The sequence below is a fragment of the Geotrypetes seraphini genome, chromosome 4, assembly GCF_902459505.1.
Source record: "Geotrypetes seraphini chromosome 4, aGeoSer1.1, whole genome shotgun sequence".
NCBI classification, from domain to species: Eukaryota; Metazoa; Chordata; class Amphibia; order Gymnophiona; family Dermophiidae; genus Geotrypetes; species Geotrypetes seraphini.
Window position 1 is genome coordinate 155,964,937 of NC_047087.1, and position 17,549 is coordinate 155,982,485.

General features: G+C 52.5%; 1 protein-coding gene across 7 annotated transcripts in view; it reads right to left on the reverse strand.

Annotated features, from left to right (window-relative positions):
* Nucleotides 1-7,241, reverse strand: part of LOC117359220 (probable palmitoyltransferase ZDHHC1) — a 570,963-nt gene extending 563,722 nt beyond the window's left edge. For 5 of the 7 annotated variants that reach the window (XM_033941591.1, XM_033941593.1, XM_033941589.1 and 2 more), the window contains exon 1: nucleotides 7,133-7,241. The gene's annotated coding sequence lies outside the window, so the exon portion shown is untranslated. The other 2 variants (XM_033941587.1, XM_033941588.1) reach the window with 2 other exon arrangements.
* Between the last annotated feature and the right edge of the window lie 10,308 nt (nucleotides 7,242-17,549).

Genomic DNA, 17,549 nt, shown 5'->3' on the forward strand with positions numbered 1-17,549 from the left:
TTAGGCAGGAATTTCGGGTGAGTGCGGAGGACCACCTTGTCATGGTGGAATACTGTGAATGGTGGGTCCGCCATCAATGCCTGGAGTTCGCTGACTCTGCGAGCGGACGTAAGGGCTACAAGGAAAAGCACTTTCCAGGTGAGATACTTCAGAGGGGCCCTGTTGAGTGGTTCAAACGGGGGCTTCATGAGGTGGGAAAGGACTACATTGAGGTCCCAAACTACTGGGGGTGGTTTGAGAGGAGGGTTAACATGGAAGAGTCCTTTCATAAATCTGGCGACCACCGGATGGGCCGAGAGGGGTTTCCCTTGTAGAGGCTGGTGGAACGCCGCAATAGCGCTCAGGTGGACTCGTATGGATGTGGACTTGAGCCCAGATTGAGATAGGTGTAGGAGATAGTCCAGCACGGAGGATAAGGAAGCTCGCTGAGGTTCCTTTGACTTAGAAACACACCATGAGGAGAATCTGGTCCATTTCTGGGAGTAGCATTGTCGAGTGGCGGGCTTCCTGGAAGCTTCCAAGACCTCCCTCACTTCTTGTGAGAATTGGTGAGGGGTTACGTTGAGAGGAACCAAGCTGTCAGGTGGAGAGACTGCAGGTTGGGATGAAGTAGTGATCCTTGATGTTGAGTAAGTAGTGAAGGAAACACTGGAAGTGGTACTGGTTCCCTGCTGCTGAGTTGAAGTAGGAGGGAGAACCAAGGTTGTCTGGGCCACCGAGGAGCTATTAGAATCATGGTGGCCCGTTCGAGTTTCAGCTTGACCAGAGTCTTCTGGATCAGCGGGAATGGTGGGAACGCATATAGAAATCGTTTCCCCCAGTTCAGTAGAAAAGCATCTGCCTCGAGGCGATGAGGAGTGTAGATCCTGGAGCAAAACTGAGGCAGTTTGGCGTTGTGGGGAGCCGCAAAGAGGTCTATCTGAGGCGTCCCCCATTGCGTGAAGATTTGGTGAAGGGGGTTGGAATGGAGAGTCCATTCGTGCGGTTGTAGCAGACGGCTTAGTTTGTCTGCTAAGACGTTGTTCTCCCCCTGGATGTATACTGCTCTGAGTAGGGCGTTGTGGCGCACCGCCCAGTCCCAGACTCGTAGAGCTTCCTGGCAAAGGAGGGCCGAGCCCGTGCCTCCTTGCTTGTTGATATAATACATGGCGGCCTGATTGTCTGTGCGAATGAGGATTACCATGTCGTGGAGTAGGTGTTGGAAAGCTTGGAGCGCATTGAAGATGGCTCTGAGTTCCAATAGATTGATTTGGTGTAGTCTTTCCGCACTGGTCCAGAATCCTTGGGTGCGGAGACCCTCCAGGTGGGCCCCCCATGCGTAATTCGACGAATCGGTTGTGAGAACTTTCTGATGGGGGGGAGAGTGCATCAGCAAACCTCTGGATAGATTCGAAGAGGTCATCCACCAAAGTAGAGACTGCCGAAGAGCAGGTGTGACTACGATGCGTTTGGATAGTGGATCGGATGTCTGATTCCACTGTGATGCCAGGGTCCACTGGGGGATCCTGAGGTGGAGTCTGGCAAAGGGTGTCACGTGTACTGTGGAGGCCATATGGCCCAGGAGCACCATCAGTTGTCTCGCCGGTAGGGTTTGGCGAGTAGCCACCGACTGGCAGAGATGAAGAAGAGACTCCATGCGTTGCCGGGGCAGGAATGCTCGGAGTCGGGTGGTGTCCAGGACCGCTCCGATGAAGGGGAGGGACTGGGTGGGTTGTAGATGAGACTTGGAGAAGTTGATCTCGAAGCCCAAATTCTGGAGGAAGTAGGTTGTAGCCAAGGCCGCCGAAGTGACCTCTGGGGCTGACGGGGCCTTGATGAGCCAGTCGTCGAGGTATGGAAACACCTGTAGACCCCTGTCCCGGAGTGCTGCGGCCACTACCACCAGGCACTTTGTGAAGACTCTGGGGGACGAAGATAGGCCGAATGGTAGCACTCGATACTGTAGGTGCAGATTTCCCACCCGAAATCTGAGGAACTTTCGGGAGGCCGGGTGAATGGGGATGTGAGTGTAGGCCTCCTTGAGATCCAGGGAGCATAACCAGTCGTTCTGCTCGAGGAGGGGGTATAGAGAAGCCAAAGTCAACATGCGAAACTTCTCTTTGACCAGGAACTTGTTGAGGGCCCGAAGGTCTAAAATGGGTCGCAGGTCGCCCGTTTTCTTCGGGACGAGGAAGTACCGGGAGTAAAACCCTCGGTTCAATTGGTCTGACGGGACCGGCTCGACAGCCCGAAGCTGAAGTAAGGTTTGGACTTCCTGAAGAAGAAGGGCGGTCTGCGTCGAGCTTGAAGGATACTCTCTTGGAGGATGGTCCGGGGGGACCCGGTGGAATTGAAGAGAGTATCCTTCTCTTATGATGGAGAGGACCCATAGGTCCGTGGTTATGGCCTCCCATCGGTGGTAAAAAAGATGGAGGCGGCCCCCTATGGGAGAGGCCGAGGTTATGCTCCCGGGAGGGGCGTCAAAAGGGCTGGGGAGCCTTAGGTACAGCCGGTGGCTGAAGTTTTTGCTGAGACTTCTGGGGAGGTTGTCTCTTCGCAGGCTGTCTCGCAGCAGGCGTTTGTCTGGGCATGTAACGCCGCTGGTAAATCAGGGGTGGCCTGGAAGGTCGAGACTGTTGAGGTTTGGGTTTGGGCCGTAGGATGGATTGAAAGGATTTTTCATGATCCGACAGCTTCTTGGTAACAGTTTCGATAGACTCATCGAACAGGTCAGCTCCAGCACATGGTACGTTGGCGAGTCTGTCCTGTAGGTTGGGATCCATATCGATAGTACGGAGCCATGCCAGGCGATGCATAGCTACCGCGCTTGCGGCGGCGCGTGCCGAGAGTTCGAATGCATCGAAGGAGGATTGCATCAGCTGGAGGCGTAATTGGGAGAGGGAGGCTACCACTTCCTCGAACTCGAATCGAGCTTGGTTGTCTATGAACGGAGTGAACTTGCGGAGCACCGGCAAGAAGAACTCCAGATAGGAAGAGAAAAAGAAGTTGTAGTTTAGCACCCGTGACGCCATCATGGAGTTTTGGTAGAATTTTCTACCAAATTTGTCCATCGTTCTCCCCTCTCGGCCCGGCGGTACAGAGGCGTAGACCTGGGAGGGATGAGAGCGTTTAAGGGAGGACTCGACCAGTAGGGATTGGTGGGAGAGTTGAGGGCCCTCGAACCCTTTATGGTGCACGATGCGGTATCGAGCATCGAGTTTGCTGGGGATCGCCGGTATGGAATACGGCGTTTCGAAGCACTGCATGAAGGTCTGGTCCAGTAATTTATGCAAGGGGAGCCGAAGCGACTCCGTTGGAGGGTTAGGTAAATGCATGGTGTCCAGATACTCTTTGGAGTATCTGGAGCCCGTGTCAAGGGTCACATCCAGATCATCCGCCATTTGTCGGAGGAATGATGAGAAGGACAATTGTTCCGCCAGCGTCGGTCTGTGGGACGGGCTGGAGGAGGATGAGGCCTCCAGGTCCGTGGACATCGGGGAGTGACAAGGAGAATCGGGCACCGGTGTCTCCTCGTACTCCGGGCCCCTCGGAGGGGACACCTCTGATGAGGAGTATCCCCTACGTTGCAGTTTTTTCTGCGGTGACACCTCCGAATGGCGTGAGGAGTGCCAGGATGAGTGTCTCGATCGGTGCCCGTCTCGGTGGCGGGACGGGGATCGGGATCGTCTGTGCATCGCATGGTCTCCCGAGGCCCCCAAGTGGATAGGGCTGGAAGCGGTGGATCGTAACTGGGTTTGCGATGCGGGTTCTTGCGATGCTACCCAAGTCTGGTAAGGAGTACGGAAGAACTCTTCCTGACTATGCCCAGGGCTTCGAGTATCGATCGGAGGTCTGGTCCCATGTTGGCGCGGAGGCGTAATGGGTTCTAATGGCGGCATATCGGTAAGCGAGGCTTGCCGCGTGGGCATCGCCGCCCTCCCCCGTTCGTCCTCGTCGGTTGTCGAGGTCGAACGGTGTGGGGGAGGGGGAGGGGGCGGACCGCCCCTTTGGATCGGTACCGGGAGGTCACCCTGTATGGCAGCGATGAGCCCGGGTCCGATGGTCTGCATGAGCTCAACGAATTGAGCTTCCAGCACGGACCGTAGCGAAGCCGATAAGGAGGGATCCGCACCGAAAGGGGGTCCTCCTGCACGGACATCGCGCTCCTTCGAGGCCGAGTGCTTCTGCTTAGTAGCTTTCGGCACTTTGATGACCATTGGTGGCACTGTGGAAGGAAGAGGTACCTGAACCGAGGAGACCGGGGCAGGCACCGACGTCGAGCTCGTGGATGGTGTCGGGGCGAGCGATGCCGGTTTCACCACGCTCGATGCAGGAGGGGTCGATGCCGGTTTTGCCCGAACCGGGGAGGTATCGGATGAAGTGGAGGCTGAGGGATCCTTAGCTGCGTCCATCTTGAACATCGATTCCCACAATAGGCAACGCCGCTTGAATGAGCGTGCCGTAAGGGTAGAGCAAGGCCTGCAAGATTTCGGAATGTGGTCAGGGCCCAAACACTGCAAACAGCGCCAGTGAGGGTCCGTGAGTGAAATCGCGCGTTGGCACTTGCTGCACTTTTTAAACCCGGTGATTGGCCGGGACATAGGCCGGAAAATCTCCGCCGCGAGGTCGAAGCCAGTGGGCCTGAGCCACGTGGCCGGCCCGTTCGACCCGCCGGAGGAAATAATCTTCTTTTTTTTTTTTTTTTTTACCGAAAAGAAAAGAACTGTTAACTGTAATTAAAAGAAAGCGAAAACGCGGACAAGGAAGGCAAATTTAACTGAATTCAGCTAGCGCATGATGAAGTTGAACTTCTCAGCTCCGCGGAAAAGAAAGAACTGAGGAGACACGCCCGGATCTCCGGGTAGGAAGGCACCGGCGCATGCGCGGTGCGGGCATCTAGAAACTTTAAGTTTCTACAAGCAACACGTGCTTGTGAGACGTCCGTACCGGGGCTCTGTCTGATGACATCACCCACTAGTGAGAATACCTGCCTGCTTGTCCTGGGATAAGGAGAGAATTTGCTGAAGAGAAACAGGGAATAGAGACAGAGGAGAGAATTTGCTGAAGAGAAACGGGGAAGAGAGAGAGAGAGAGAGAGCAGAGAATTTGCTGAAGAGAAACAGGGAAGAGAGAGAGAGAGAGGAAGTTTCGTTCAAATCGGTCAAGCCGTTTTTGAATTACAGGGAGAAAGGCAGCTTTTTACATTTTTTCCATTGACATGAATGGGTGAAATCTGATTTTGTTTGTAGCTCCGCCCACGTGTGCAGGTGGGCCGCGAGACCCCCAGAACATATCACCCCAGGTAGTGAGGGATCTGCATACCAAGTTTCGTTCAAATCGGTCAAGCCGTTTTTGAATTACAGGGAGAAAGGCAGCTTTTTACATTTTTTCCATTGACATGAATGGGTGAAATCTGATTTTCTGTTTGTAGCTCCGCCCACGTGTGCAGGTGGGCCGCGAGACCCCCAGAACATATCAACCCAGGTAGTGAGGGATCTGCATACCAAGTTTCGTTCAAATCGGTCAAGCCGTTTTTGAATTACTGTGAGAATGGCAGCTTTTTACATTTTTTTCCATTGACATGAATGGGTGAAATCTGATTTTCTGTTTGTAGCTCCGCCCACGTGTGCAGGTGGGCCGCGAGACCCCCAGAAAATATCACCCCAGGTAGTGAGGGATCTGCATACCAAGTTTCGGTCAAATCAGTCAAGCCGGTTTTGAATTACCGTGAGAATGGCAGCTTTTTACACTTTTTCCATTGACATGAATGGGTGAAATCTGATTTTGTTTGTAGCTCCGCCCATGTGTGCAGGTGGGCCGCGAGACCCCCAGAACATATCACCCCAGGTAGTGAGGGATCTGCAAGTTTCGTTCAAATCGGTCAAGTACTGTGAGAATGGCAGCTTTTTACATTTTTTCCATTGACATGAATTGGTGAAATCTGATTTTAACATATCATCCCAGGTAGTGAGGGATCTGCATACCAAGTTTCGTTCAAATCGGTCACATACACACACACATACATACACACATACATACCTCCGATTTTATATATATAGATTAAGAAGAACATAACTGTATTATAAGTATGGCATATTGTAACCCATTTTATCTATATTTTATGTATGTTAACATGTAACCCGTTCTGAGCTCATTGGGAAGAACAATATATAAAATTAAATAAATGCATGCATACATACATACCTCTAACACAGTGGTCTCAAACTCATACCCTATGTAGGGCCACATTTTGGATTTGTAGGTACTTTAAGGGCCTCAGAAAAAAATAGTTAATGTCTTATTAAAGAAATGATAATTTTGAATGAGGTAAAACTTTATATAAATCTTTGCTTTTGGCGCAATCTTAATAATAATATTGTAATTTATAGCTAAAGAGACATAAGATGAAGAAACTGTTTTATTTTACTTTTGTAATTATGATAAACATACCAAGAGTCTCAAAATAGTACCTGGCAGGCCACAAGTTTGAGACCACTGCTCTAACAGGACCTGTAGTAAAAAATGCATATAGAGCGATCTGCACAGGGCAGGAGCGTGAGAAGATCGCTCCTGCCCCGAAAACACGCTAGACCACCAGGTAAATCTTAAGGGGGGGGAGCTTACATGGCTTAAAATAGCCCAAAAAATTAAAATGGATTTTTGGGTTTAAAACTGCGAATAATCGAATCCATGGATGCTGAAACCGCGGTTTCGGAGGGGGAAGTGTACTGAATATTAGCACATGTTAATCAGGTTAATAAACCTAACCTTAGGTACGTACCTAAGATAATGGAAAGCACGGTAATTTATCCAACAATCAAAATAAGCACCAGCAATAGCAGAAGATTTGAACCCCTGCCTATTAACCCAATGATTCACCCTTTATGCTATACTATGCAATAGTTGTTTTTTTAATGCTAATTCTGAAGTCAGTCTTCCAACAGAATCCTTGCAAACATCATAATTGATAACAAGATATAAAATAATATTGACACATTCGACAATGAGAACCCCTCCCTTCCACATTCATTCGGAGACGAAAGGACCGATCTGATATTCCAGTTGTTTGCCATCTCTCTTTCATTCTCCACGTACCAGCACATCTCCCCTCTATTCCTTATCTACGATCTGGCACCTCACCTCACTCTCATACCTGAGATCACCTACCAGCAGCCTGCAGCTTTCTTATCTGATTACCGGTCCCCTTTCACATAACTCTCCGATGCATCCCACCTTCCCGGAAGTTGTGTCAGAAGAGGGCGGGGCCCCGGAAAAGGGACGCTGTTGGTGCTTAAAAAAAAATTGTTTAAAATTTGTGGGAACGGGCTGTGGGAATATGGAATTCTCCTAGTGACCACCTATCTGGGGTCCTCCATATGTGCTAGATATGTGTTGTTTCATGGTTGTGTCAGTGCGTGTCTTCCTAGATTTTTACCATATCCCTGACCCCAACCCCGCCTCCACAGGGCCGGCTGTAGGTGGGGGAGGGTGAACAGATGGGCCCCAAGGCGCCTCCCGACATGTTTTCCCCTTTCTAACCGTGTAGGTCTCACGTCGCCTTCACGTTCGCTCTTGCAGGAGAGGGGGCAGGGGTAAAACGCGGACCTCACGGATCTCAACCGCAGGCCCTTAAAAATCTTAATTTGATAGCTGAGGTTTCAGATTTCATGCCTGCAGATGCGCGTTTTAGCCCTTCATTCTACCGCTGTAACTGCTGCCGTTTCTGACCCCAGGGATCTTAATAATAAATGATAATTAATTTGAGTGTTCAGGTTTTTATCTTCCGTCATTTACTATGGGCTAGATTAACGAACCGGCCCGATCCGGGCAGGTCCAATGAATTCACGAAGCCCCAATATGCAAACGGGGACGATTAGAGGATAAGAACATAAGAAGTTGCCACCACTGGGTCAGACCAGAGGTCCATCACGCCCAGCGGTCCGCTCAGCCCACAGGAACCACCTGTGAAGTGGTTCCTGACCATTTCTGTAACCTACCTCTACATCTATCTATAACCCTCAATCCCCTCATCCTTTAGGAACCTATCTAAACCTTCCTTGAAACCCTGTAGTGTGCTCTGGCCTATAACAACCTCCAGAAGCGCGTTCCATGTGTCCACCACCCTCTGGGTAAAAAAGAACTTCCTCGCATTTGTTCTAAACCTGTCCCCTCTCAATTTCTCAGAGTGACCCCTTGTACTTGTGGTTCCCTACAGCAGGGGTGCCCAATACGTCGATCGCGATCGACAGGTCACTCGCTCAGGCGACCCCAGTTGATCGCAGAGCGGGTTCCCTTCCCTTCTCTTTTTTTCCCATCCTGACTAGCCCACTCCTGAATTCTGCTGCTGCCGCCGCTGCTCAACATTTAAAAAAAACCCGGCTTGAAGAACTTATGCTCCGGGGGCTAACGTGTGCTTGTACCGGCTTCCCTTCTCTTCCCTCTGAAACCGGAAGTTATGTCGGGGGGGGGGGTGAAAGAAGGAAAGCCGGCACGCACATGTTAGAGCCCCGTTCGCGGGCTAAAGCGGGAGACAGGTCAGTTAAGCTCGCGATTTGCTCTTCTTGCTGCCAGGTCCTGCCTACTTTCTGTTTCCTCAAAGGCAGGACCCGGCAGCATTTTTTCCAATAGGTCGATCTTGGGCCGATCAGCCTTCCTCTCCCCGACATCAATTCTGCCGTCGGAGAGGAAGTTCTGGCCAACGGAACTTCCTCTCCGACGGCAGAATTGACGTCGGGGAGAAGAATGCTGGTGGGCCCGAAGCAGGGAGAGCTTGGCCAGCGGCCTGTTATCCGATGGCAGTGGCTTGGAGGGAGGGAGAAAAAGGGCAGGCAGGGAGACAGAAGGAAAGAAGAGAAACAGAAAAAAAGAAAGGAGGCATGAAGAGAGAAAGAAAGAGAGGGCAGGGAGAGAGGAAGAAAACGTTGGGGGGGGGGGAATAAGGTCAGGAGGAAAGGAAGCATACAGGCTAAAAGAAGGGAAGAAAGATTGGATGCACAGTCAGAAGAAGAAAGTGCAACCAGAGATTCATGAAATCACCAGACAAGGTAGGAAAAATGATTTTATTTTAAATTTAGTGATCAAAATTATCTGAATTTATATCTGCTGTCTATGTTTTACACTGTGGTCCCCTTTCACTAAACCGCAATAGAGGTTTTAGCGCAGGGAGCCTATGAGCGTTGAGAGCAGTGCTGGGCATTCAGCGCAGCTCCCTGCGCTAAAAACTGCTATCGTGGTTTAGTAAAAAGGGAGGGGGGTATTTGTCTGTTTTTGTATGGTTGTTAGTGAGGTGACAGTGCATAGAGTCATCTGCTTTGACCTCTTTGAAAAACCCTGGAATAGGAATGATGATTAACATTTTCTATGCGTACAGTGTGCTTTGTGTTTTTTAAAAAATTTTATTGTTGGTAGATCATTTTGACTTGGTCATTTTAAAAGTGGCTCGCAAGTCCAAAAAGTGTGGGCACCCCTGCCCTACAGTCTGTAGAATCTGTCCCTGTCCACCTTCTCTATGCCCCTCAGGATTTTGAAGGTTTCTGTCATGTCTCCTCTAAGTCTCTGCTTTTCCAGGGAGAACAGCCCCAGCATTTTCAACCTGTCAGCGTATGAAAAGTTTTCCATACCATTTACAAGTTTAGTTGCTCTCCTCTGGACCCCATCAAGTACTGCCATGTCCTTCTTGAGGTACAGCGACCAATACTGGACACAGTACTCCAGATGTGGGCGCACCATTGCACGATATAGCGGCATGATGACTTCCTTCGTCCTGGTCGTGATACCCTTTTTAATGATACCCAACATTCTGTTCACTTTCTTTGAGGCTGTCGCACATTGTGCTGATGCTTTCAATGTTGTGTCCACCATCACCCCCAGGTCTCTTTCAAGGTTGCTCACCCCTAGCAGTGATCCTCCCATTTTGTAGCTGAACATCGGGTTCTTTTTCCCTACATGCATGACCTTGCATTTCTCTATGTTAAAACTCATCTGCCACTTTTTTGCCCACTCTTCCAGTCTCATTAGGTCTCTTTGCAGGTCTTCGCAGACTTCCCTGTTTCTAACCCTGCTGCAGAGTTTGGTGTCATCAGCAAATTTAATAACCTCACATTTCGTCCCCGTCTCCAGGTCGTTGATAAATATATTGAACAGGAGCGATCCCAGCACCGACCCCTGTGGAACTCCGCTTGTGACCTATTGCCAGTCTGAGTAATGGCCCTTTACTCCAACCCTCTGTTTCCTGCCTGCCAGCCAGTGTTTGATCCATCGGTGGACATCCCTCTGCACCCCGTGGCTCCACAGCTTCCTAAGCAGTCTTTCGTGAGGTACCTTGTCGAAGGCCTTTTGGAAGTCAAGGTAAATGATGTCTATGGATTCCCCTTTATCCACCTGGCTGTTTATTCCCTCAAAGAAATACAGTAAGTTTGTGAGGCATGACCTTCCCTTGCAGAAGCCGTGCTGGCTCGCCTTCAGTTGTCCATTGTTTTCTATGTGTTCGTAGATTGTGTCCTTGACCAGTGCTTCCATCATCTTTCCCGGAACTGAGGTCAAGCTCACCGGCCTTTAGTTTCCCAGGTCACCCCTTGATCCCTTCATAAAGATGGGCGTGACATTGGCTATTTTCCAGTCCTCTGGGATCTCCCCAGTTTTCAAGGATAGGTTACAAATTTGGCGTAGTGTTTCCGCTATTTCGTTTCTCAGTTCCTTTAATACCCTTGGGTGGATGCCGTCCGGACCTGGTGATTTGTCGCTCTTCAGTCTGTCTATCTGTCTGAGAACATCCTCTTTGCTTACCTCTAGTTGGACCAGCTTTTCATCATGGTCTCCGTTTATGTTCTCCTCGGGTTCTGGGATATTGGATGTGTCCTCTCGTGAAGACTGACGAGAAGAACTTGTTTAACCTGTCAGCTATCTCTTTTTCCTCTTTAACCACTCCCTTCCTGTCTCCATCGTCCAAAGGTCCCACTTCCTCCCTGGCTGGTTGTTTCCCCTTCACATACTTGAAGAATGGTTTGAAGTTTTTTGCTTCCCCCGCCAGTTTCTCCTCATATTCTCTTTTTGCTTTCCTAACCACTCGGTGACAATCCTTTTGGTGCCTTTTGTGCTCCTTCTGGTTGTCCTTAGTTTGGTCCTTTTTCCATTTTCTAAATGATGTTTTCTTGTCACTTGTCGCCTTTCTCACTGCATTTGTTATCCACGCCGGGTTTTTTGTTCGATTTTTTTTTTTTGCACCCTTTCCTAAACCTGGGGACATACAGGTTTTGTGCTTCGTGCACCGTGCCCTTGAATAGGGCCCAGGCTTCCTCTACGGTCTCCATCTTCCCTGAGCTGTTGCTGAGTTTCTTTCCCACCATTTTCCTCATGGCCTCGTAATTTCCTTTTCTAAAATTGAGTGCTGCTGTTGTAGGTCTTTTCACTTTTGACGTTCCCATTTCTAGCTTGCACTGGATCATGTTATGATCGCTGTTTCCTAGTGGCTCTAGTACTACCACCTCCTTTGCGGGTCCCCCTAGCCCGTTGAGGATTAGGTCAAGGGTGGCATCTCCTCTTGTTGGTTCCGTGACCAGCTGCTCCATGAAACAGTCCCTCACTGCCTCCAGGAATTTTGTTTCTCTCGTGCAATTTGAGTGTCCAATGCCCCAGTCTATCCCAGGGTAGTTGAAATCCCCCATCACCACCACACTTCCGCTTTTACATACCTGCCTCAATTCAGCCTCTAGGTCCTGGTCGTTTGCTTCCAGTTGTCCTGGTGGGCGATAGTACAGTCCCAATTTTATCCCAGGACAAGCAGGCATGATATTCTCACATGTGGGTGACGTCATCTACGGAGCCCCAGCGCGGACAGCTTTTCAAGCAAACTTGATTGAAGTTTCAAGTTTGCACACTGCACCACGCATGTGCTAGCCTTCTTGCCCACTAGAGGGCGCATCCCCACCTCGTGGTCCTCAGTTCTATTTCATCCGCGGAGCCAGAAGCCCTGTGGATATTTTTGTGCTCTTTTGCCTTCTGTCGCCGCGGCTGTGGACGTTTTTTCGACGCGGTCACAGCGTGTCATTTTTCTTCTTTCTTTGTTTTTCCCTTTTTTCAAAAAGAAAAAAGAAGAAAAAAATCCCTTTTTTCCGTGCTCCGGGGGCTCCCAGTAGCCACGGCCCGGGAACCTCGTTCGTTCTCGGCCACGTTGTAGGCCCATGTCCCGGCCTGTTACAGGGTTTAAAAAGTGCGGTCGCTGTGACCGACTCCTTTCCATAACAGACCCTCATCGGTGCTGTTTACGGTGCTTGGGGCCCCAGTACCCGACGGACGCGTGTGAGAAGTGTGCCACCTTTCAGAAATGGGCACTCATTCGCCGCAAGGCCCGCATGGCGGGAACTTTTCTCCATAGAGTCCCCGCCCGGGATGGCCTCGAGTTCGGCCTTGGCTTCGGCCCCGGCCTCGACCTCGGCCTCAGCCTCAGCCTCGGCCTCGACCTCGGCTTCAGGACCCTCGGCTTCGCCTCGTCCCTCGATGCCATCGAAGCAGGTTAGCTCATCCAAGGCCTCGGGTAAGTCTCCACTTCCCTCCTCAGCTCCAGGATCATCCAAAAAGCCATCCTCGGGCTCTTCGACGGCGGGTGGGTCCACCTCCGCCCAGCCCAAGATGCCCAAGTCGATCGCCCCGAGGGAATACTCGAGACCGAGGTCGCCCTCTGAGGAGCGTCGGCAGGTATTGCCCCCGGGGATGTCGATCCCGGCGTTCCAGGACTTGCTCCGGGCGTTAATCTCCTCGGAGCTGTCCAGGGCCATTGAGCACCTGCAGCAGGCTTCGGCCTCGACTGCTTCGGTCTCGGCGGCCCCGCAGGTGGCGACCTCGGCCTCGGGCACCGGGGCTTCGGCGCCCGAGGCACCCTCGGCCTCGACCTCGGCGCTCCCCTCGGACCCGACCTCGATGGGACAGCCTGAGGGTAGAGTGCAGTCCCGGGACAAGCAGCGCCGGGTGCGGAGGACCTCGGGCGAAGGCGCCGACCGAAGAAGGCCAAGCGGTCTCGGGCCTCGCCTCGGAGGCGCGGTCGCTCGACACCGCCCGAGGGCGGGGCCTTATGGGTCAAGGAACTCCGCCTCGATAACCCCAATCTCTTGCGGTCCCCGATCCGGGAGAGTTCCCGTGCCTCCTCGCCGGGACGGAAGGGAAGGGCCTCCATACCCCGCACCCCGGGGGGTTCCCCCAGGGGATCCTTCAGGCAGGCTCGGTCCCCGACCCCTTCGAGGTCACGGGACCGTGCCTCGTGGGGATCGGGATCCGGTAAGGAGTTGAGGTACTCTCTCCAGGCCTCTCCCTTCGGTTCGACGGGGAGGTCTCGGACACCCTCTCCGCCTGCACGGACTTCATCTTTTTCGAAGTTCGTGCATGATATGGCGAAGGCTTTGGGGGTGGACCTGTTGGCGGGGTCCCATTATACTAAAGAATTTTTGGAGGAGCAGGATCTTCCTGCTCCCCCACGGGAATCCCCTCGCCTCCCGCTAAACAAGGTCCTCCATCAGACCTTGCTTCGGAATCTGGAGACCCCTCTTACAGTCGCGGTAGTGCCCACCAAGATGGAATCTAAATACCGGACGATTCCCCCTAAGGGGTTTGACAAGGGGCAGCTCTCCCATCAGTCGCTCCTGGTGGAGTCGGCGCTCAAGCGGTCGCAACCTTCTAGGGTCTCGGCTGCGGTCCCCCCTGGGAGGGAGGGTCGGACCCTCGATAAATTTGGCCGTCAACTGTATGCAAATTCTCTGATGGCGACGAGGGTCCTGAATTATGCTTTTTCCTATTCTTCATACTTAAGAACAATGGTGAAGGACCTTCCCGAATTCCAGGGGGTAATCCCGGATTCTCATAGGGACAGGTTCGCCACATTTATGTCGAACCTGTCCCAACTGCGCCTGTATCTGTTTCATGCGGTATACGACGCATTTGAGCTTGCCTCGAGGGTATCAGCCTGTGCGGTAGCTATGCGCCGGCTGGCGTGGCTGCGTACCCTCGAGATGGACCCCAACCTGCAGGAGCGATTGGCTAATCTACCCTGCGTGGGGTCGGAGTTGTTCGACGACTCCTTGGAGGCGGCAACCAAGAGGCTTTCTGACCAAGAGCGCTCTCTAGCCTCACTGGTGCGCCCCAAGCCTAAGACCACGCCTCAAAGGGCCTTTCGGCAGCCTCCTAGGCGGTACCCCCAGAAAACGACGCCGGCCTTTTCGAGACCTCCACCCCGACGTCCACCCCAACAGGGTAGGGGAGGTCCCTCCAAGCCCGCTGCGCAGGGGGCATCCAAGCCAGCGCCGTCCTTTTGATGGGATGGGCGGCTGGGGGCGGGCCCCCACCGCGATGTCGCTCAACCCCCTCCCGATCGGGGGTCGGCTCACGGCCTTTGCCGGGGCTTGGTCAGAGATTACGTCAGACGCATGGGTGCTCCGGACCGTCTCAGAGGGCTATTCGCTCAACTTTTCCATGCAGCCTCCAGACATGCCACCCGGGGCTTGCCCGCCCAATCGGAGCCAGTTGGCCCTTCTCCAGGAAGAAGCCAGGGCCTTGTTGAGCCTCCGGGCAGTCGAATTGGTGCCTCGCGACCAGAGGGGCCGGGGGTTTTACTCCCGTTACTTTTTTGTCCCAAAGAAAACCGGGGACTTGCGCCCCATTTTGGACCTCCGGAAGCTCAACAAGTTCCTGGTCCGGGAGAAGTTCCGTATGTTATCGCTTCCGATTTTATATCCTCTGCTGGAGGAGGGGGATTGGATGTGCTCCCTGGACTTGAAGGAAGCGTATACCCATGTTCCGGTGCATCCCGACTTTCGCAAGTTTTTAAGATTTCAGGTCGGGGAGTTGCACCTCCAGTACCGGGTCCTCCCTTTCGGCCTGGCCTCGTCCCCTCGGGTGTTCACGAAGTGTATGGTGGTGGTCGCGGCTGCCCTGCGCTCCCGGGGGATGCAAGTCTTTCCCTATCTGGACGATTGGCTGATCAAGGCCCCGACAAGGGAGGGAGTTTTTTCAGCGACCCAACAGACGATCTCGCTTCTTCAGGGTCTAGGGTTCGAAGTGAACTTTCCCAAGTCTCACTTGTGCCCGACTCAATCCCTCCAGTTTATTGGCGCCGTGCTGGACACGGTTCTCCTCCGAGCGTTCCTCCCCTCTCCTCGACTGGAGGCACTGCTTCGATTGGGTCGTCAGGTCTCGCTGATGCAGGTAGTATCGGCTCAGCGTATGATGGTGCTTCTGGGCCACATGGCATCGACGGTCCAGGTGACGCCATTCGCCCGGTTGCATCTGAGGCTTCCTCAGTGGACGTTGGCCTCGCAGTGGCGTCAGGATCGCGACCCAGTATCTCGTCCGATACAAGTGACTCCTTCTTTGAGACGCTCGCTCCGTTGGTGGACCAACTCTTCCAATCTTTCCGGGGGTTTGCTCTTTCGCGTTCCTCCGCATCGCAAAGTCCTGACAACGGACTCTTCGGAGTATGCGTGGGGGGCACATCTCGACGGTCTTCGAACGCAGGGTCTATGGTCGGCCGCCGACCGTCGGTGTCACATCAATGTGTTGGAACTTCGTGCCATTTTTCTGGCTGCTCGAGCTTTCTGTCATCTCCTGCGCGATCAAGTAGTGCTCGTCAGGACAGACAACCAGGTGGCCATGTATTACGTAAACAAGCAAGGGGGGACGGGCTCTTGGCCTCTGTGCCAGGAAGCCCTGCGCCTTTGGACATGGGCGGTCTCTCAGAACATATTCTTGCGTGCGGTTTACATTCAGGGAGAGCTGAATTGTCTGGCAGACAAACTCAGTCGTCTTCTCCAGCCGCACGAGTGGTCGCTGAACTCCCGGGTCCTACGCGAGGTCTTCGACCGCTGGGGGACTCCTCAGGTGGATCTGTTTGCCTCACCCGAGACTCACAAACTACCCCTCTACTGTTCTCGGATGTTCTCCCCGGACCGTCTCGAGGCCGACGCATTTCTTCTCGACTGGGAAGGGAGGTTCCTTTATGCGTTCCCTCCTTTTCCTCTGATCTTGAGAACGCTGGTGCATCTCAAATCAACCGGAGCCACTATGATTCTCATTGCGCCTCGTTGGCCCAGACAGCACTGGTTTTCCCTGCTGCTTCAACTCAGTGTCAGGGAACCTCTACTTCTGCCTGTCTTTCCCTCTCTGCTGTCTCAGAGTCGGGGTTCGCTGTTACATCCCAATCTTCAGTCTTTACATCTGACGGCTTGGTTCCTTTCCCCTTGACTTCGGTTCCTGTTTCTCAGTCAGTACGGGAAATTTTGGAGGCCTCTCGGAAGGTCTCGACTAGGCTTTGTTATTCCCAGAAGTGGACCAGGTTTTCTTCCTGGTGCTTCTCGAACCGCCTGGACCCGAGTTCGGTTCCCGTGTCTTCGGTGCTGGAATATTTGTTGCATCTGTCGAATTCGGGTCTGAAGACGACTTCCATTCGAGTGCATCTTAGTGCCATTGCAGCATTCCATCGGCATCTCGAGGGTCGTTCCCTCTCTCTGCATCCTCTGGTTTCTCGTTTCATGAGAGGTCTTGTGAATGTCCATCCTCCTCTGAAACCTCCTCCTGTAGTGTGGGATCTAAATGTGGTCTTAGCTCAACTGATGAAGCCGCCTTTTGAGCCTATCGACAAATCTCTTCTTAAGTTTCTCACTTGGAAAGTGGTCTTTTTGATTGCACTCACGTCCGCTCGTCGGATTAGCGAGCTGCAGGCTTTGGTTGCGGATCCTCCTTTCACTGTGTTTCATCATGACAAGGTGGTTCTTCGCACCCATCCCAAATTTTTGCCTAAGGTTGTGTCTGATTTCCACCTCAATCAGTCCATTGTTCTTCCGGTATTTTTCCCGAAGCCCCACTCTCATCCTGGTGAGGCGGCGCTTCACACGCTTGACTGTAAGAGGGCGTTGGCTTTTTATCTCCAACGTACTAAGTCTCATCGGAAGGTTCCTCAATTGTTTTTGTCCTTTGATCCTAATCGGGTGGGACATCCGGTTTCCAAGCGCACCTTGTCCAACTGGTTAGCTGCTTGTATTTCTTTTTGCTACGCTCAGGCTGGTCTCCCGCTCTCGGGTCGAGTCACGGGGCATAAGGTCCGGGCGATGGCAGCTTCGGTTGCTTTCCTCCGATCCACTCCTATGGAGGACATATGTAAAGCTGCCACTTGGTCTTCGGTTCATACGTTCACCTCCCACTACTGTCTGGATACTTTGTCCAGAAGCGACGGCCGGTTTGGCCAGTCGGTGTTACGTAACCTGTTTTCATAAATTGCCATCCTCCCACCTGCCCTTTTTTGGTTGGCTTGGAGGTCACCCACATGTGAGAATATCATGCCTGCTTGTCCTGGGATAAAGCACAGTTACTTACCGTAACAGGTGTTATCCAGGGACAGCAGGCATATATTCTCACAACCCGCCCACCTCCCCGGGGATGGCTTATTTGCTTGATATGGAACTGAGGACCATGAGGTGGGGATGCGCCCTCTAGTGGGCAAGAAGGCTAGCACATGCGTGGTGCAGTGTGCAAACTTGAAACTTCAATCAAGTTTGCTTGAAAAGCTGTCCGTGCTGGGGCTCCGTAGATGA